This window comes from Octodon degus, unplaced genomic scaffold (genome assembly GCF_000260255.1).
Source record: "Octodon degus isolate 3935 unplaced genomic scaffold, OctDeg1.0 scaffold00251, whole genome shotgun sequence".
In the NCBI taxonomy this organism is placed as follows: Eukaryota; Metazoa; Chordata; class Mammalia; order Rodentia; family Octodontidae; genus Octodon; species Octodon degus.
The window spans coordinates 810,374-814,863 of record NW_004524827.1 but is presented as its reverse complement, the minus strand read 5'-3'; the positions used below and the strand labels follow the sequence as shown (position 1 = coordinate 814,863).

The 4,490-nt window shown below is 41.1% G+C and overlaps 1 pseudogene; it reads right to left on the bottom strand.

Annotated features, from left to right (window-relative positions):
• Window positions 1–975: 975 nt before the first annotated feature.
• Window positions 976–1,621, bottom strand: LOC101583491 (annotated as a pseudogene).
• Window positions 1,622–4,490: the final 2,869 nt, after the last annotated feature.

Sequence of the window (4,490 nt, the reverse complement as noted above, 5' to 3'; positions counted from 1 at the left end):
GTTTGTCTTACATACGGTGCTCCTACATTGGGTGCACATATATTTATAAATTGTTATCTCTTCTTCTTGAAGTTTTCCCTTAACAAGTATGTAGTGAGCTTCTTTATTTCTTAAAATGATTTTTGGTTTGAAGTTGATATTGTCAGCAACCAGGATAGTTACCCCTACTTTTTTCTGATTTTATGTGGCATAAAGGATTGTTTTCCATCCTCTGACTTTTAGTCTGTGAATATCTTTTTGAGTTAAATGTGTTTCTTATATGCAGCACATTGTTGGATCCTGTTTCTTAGTCCACTCTGCCAGTCTGTTCCTTTTGATTGGTGAATTGAGGGCATTTTCATTGATGCTTATAGGCTATATACATTGGCTTATCTTTGTCATGTTTTTTTCCTGTGATAGGTTGCATACATATTTTCCCTTTTAATAATTACTTGGTCTGTTTGGTGTGTCCTTTCTGTTGTTTTTAAAGCAGTGATAACTTCTGTCTCTTTCTAGAATATCTGTTAGTACTCTTTGGAGGGTTGGTTTGGTGGTCATGAAAATTTCTTTAACTGTTATTTGTATGGAAGGATCTTATTTCACTATTGAATTTGATAGTTTTTCAGGGTACATCAGTCTGGGTTGGAAGTTATTTTCTTTTAGGTCCTGAAATCCTTCTCTCCAAGCTTTTCTTGATTTGATGGTTTGTGTTGAAAAATCTGCCATGATTCTGATGGGCTTTCCATTATAGGTGACGTGTTTCTTCTCTCTAGTAGCTTTTAATATTCTATTCTTTTGCTAAATTTCTGAATCTTGATTATTATGTGTCTAGGTATAGATTTATTGTGGTTATAGCTGTGTGGAGTTCTATATGACTTTCTCATGTTTGGAAAAATTTTTGCTAATACTTCTGCAAATAGTTTTTTTATTTATTTGTGCTGTCTCCTACTGCTTCATTGACACCTATTATTCTTTTAAACTGTCCTAAATTGTTTATTAGGTTATGAATTTCACAAACATCACTTCTATTATTAGCCATAACGGTGGATCTGGGGAGTATTGTGCCTTCTCCAAGCTGCACAGAGAACCACTGAGAGTGTGGTGGAACTTGTGGCCCTCTCCAAGGTGACGACTGTTGCGGCCTGCAGATGTTAGCCCACACATCTCCCTGTGCTTATGAATGGGTAGGTGATCCACTGGGTGTCAAGATTTCTTCTGATGGCTTTGTGGAATGGGTCAATAAGAATAACCTCACAGAATTTGTATGTAGAATCTTCACCAACCCAGTAAGAATTTAGAACTCTCAGAGCCCCACAGTGTCATCCAGCTCATTCCTCAGCAACAGACTGAAGGTTTCATGCAAATGTCAGCTCATTAATGCCATGATGGACAGGCTTGCTGTAAGTTGCTCCCTTAAGAACTGGACATCTGCAGCCACTGTGGTGCACATGAATCCTGTATAGGACATACCTTTGATTGGTCTTTCATCCCAGTGTGGGAGCTTTGTCTGGCCAGGTGGGGTGAGGGACCCTGTGGAGCACTGAGAGCTGGCAGTACTGCAGCAGCAAACCCGCAGCAGAAAGCGCATCACTTCAGACTGCTTCTTCCTCCACATCTCCTGGATGTACTTGTACACACCCATCTTGGCTTACCTGATGGCTGCCACCAGACAAAATAAAAAACTGGCACCTATTATTCTTATATTATTTTTCTCTACATTGTCTTGTACTTGCTGAATTGTTACTTCCTGATTCTCTATTAGTTTTAGAGATCTTTTATTTCTCATTCATTAGCTGCAACAATGTCTGTGAGGTCTGAAAGCCTATCTTCAGTTTCATTCAAACAGGTTTGCCAGCTTTCAGTGGAATTCTTAATTTCTTGGATAACTGTTTGAATCTGCTTTATGCATTGTAGTTCTTTCTAGTATTATTCATTCTGTGTTTCCATCATTTTTCCAGTCTACTCTATTTTTTTATCTATGTATTCTTTAGCTGTGCTGAGAAATTCTTTCACAATTGTCCTTTCTTTTTGGACCTGAGAGATTATTTCTGATCTTATTTCTTCTATAGCCTGATGGACTTGTTTCTTTACTTTAGTTGCTATCATGTCAGAGATTTCAGGTATGTGATTTCCAAGTTCTTGTATGTTTTTGTCTCCTGGATTTGTTCTGGGTGGGCTAAAGGAATGTGATTGCCTTTTGCTAATGCATTTTGGGAGTTTTGAAGCTCCCACTAATCACCCAGACAGAGTTCCACAAGCCACCCAGAGAACACCAAAGTTCTTACATGGCTCCAGGAAAGCTCCATGCCTGTGCACTCTGGGCCAACAGATGGGAGCTCTCCCATGTCCTGCAGGCCACTCAGAGTTCAGCTAAGTTCTTAAAAGTATGTACCAGCACCAGAAAAAGCTTCATACCTACATGCTGGGGGCTAAGGAAGGTCAGAGCTGACCGGAGTCCCACAGGCTCCCCAGAGTCCACCAAAGTTCTTAAGTGATGCAGAGATGAGGCTTTAAGCAAAGAGTTTGATTGTTCCCAGGCTATTTCAGTACCTAAACCTATTGTTCTTACTGATTGCACTATTTGAGCCCAGGTGACATAGTTATAGTGGTCTATTGTTTTTCCTTGTAAGCCAATAATGATTATCTGGTGTGCATCAACAATGTCATAGTTCAGCACCAAAGAACTGACTTCTGGACCAAACAGACCACAATGTCTCATCCCTAATTAATTGAAGACTCAAGATCTTGGGACAGACTCAAAAACCAAAAGCCTGGTATACCAAGAAGATATCTCTAAAAAGTAGTCATTCTCTAAAGAGCTCTTGATTCTAGTAATAAAGCTACCTACCATAAGCAATTTACAAGCATCAATGCAGATAACAAATTTTAAAAATAGAAAATGAGGAAACATGTAAGAAAGATGCCAACTGTTCATCTTAAAAAGAGAAATTCAGGGGTATTTAGGTGAAAGAAATCAAAAGTCACCCATCCAAACTTTCTGAAATTATAACAGCTGAAGTAAAGCAGTAGTGGAATGCAACTCTTGGGAAAAAATAAACAGAAATAGTTACACAGATAGCTACAGAACTGATACCATAATGAAAGACACAGTGAGTGAATATCAAACAGATACAAAAAAATGATATAGGAGCTTAAGAAAGTGATGGAAATCACGAATGCCCAATTTAGGAAAGAACTAGATTCTATAAAAGACTGAAACAGATATACAGGCGATTACATATTCTATCAAAAGTGTACACCATAGGATCATTATTGTTTGAGAGTAGATGTCCCCCACAACCCTCATACAGTCAAGGGGGACAGGCTTTTTATTGACAGATGAATTTAGAGGTTGTGATTGATTCATGGTCCAATGTTGGGATTATGGGTAGGAGTGCTATACCTGCCATAAGTAGGTAGATGACATAGAATATAAAGGAAAAAAGGCTTCTTCTCTGTCTTTCCTCTTTTTGTTGTTGCTTTTGCTTTCTTCCACTAACATTAACTGTTTCCTTTCTGATATGTGCCACCCCTCCTTGGAGCTAGCCAACTATGAACTGAAACCTCTACAAATTATGAGCTAAAAAAACTTTCGTCCTTTAACATTGGGTATAAGGTATTTTGTCTCAGCAATAATAAGAAAAGTATTATTACATTTATACATTTATTGTAATTGTGATCAACCAATGTGAAGATAGAATAGCAGGTCTATAAGACAATTTTATCATTAGTGATCATCAAATGAAAGTCTTCTTTCATTTGATGAAATAGCAATGGAGCGGCTACCCTGCACCAGCGGGACAGACTACTCGACCCAGCCAGGAACAGCGTGGGTGAGACCCTCTTCCACCACCTTGAGACGCCCCACACCACTCCGCAGCACCTCCCCCACCCCACCCGCCAAGTAGGAATTTCGGCCACTTTCCAGAAAACACCAGACCCAGTCCTAGCCCTGGTCTGGTGAGTGTGTAGGAGAGTTTCCGGCTACTCTGCACCGGCAGGACAGCCTACTGGCCCCAGCCCAGGCACAGAGAGGGTGAGACCCTCTTCCACCCCCTTGGGATGCCCCACACCACTCCACAGCACCTCCCCCACCGAACCCACCAAATAGGAATTTCTGCCACATTCCGGAAACCCCCAGACCCAGTCCTAGCCCAGGCCCAGTGAGTATGTGGGAGAGCTGGCTCTGCCCCCTACTCCACCTTTTCCCCTCCTGGCTCAGATCATGCCTGGCATACATGTCTGGGGTGTAACCCTGCAGCTGCAATCCTTGCAGTGAGTATAGAGGATAGAACCACCCAGCTAGTCCAGGAGCAGAACATCTTGAAACAAGGGCACAACAGGTTCACCCTTCAGGGCAGCAGCAGGAAGGAGCTGAGCACAGCAGCCAGACCCAAGCCAGGCACAGCTGGATAAATCCAAACTTTGTAGATCTGCAACTGAACTTCAGTACGTGCTAAGGTTACAACTACAATGAAGATCTACAGCAAAGGTCAGAAGACAGTGCCACA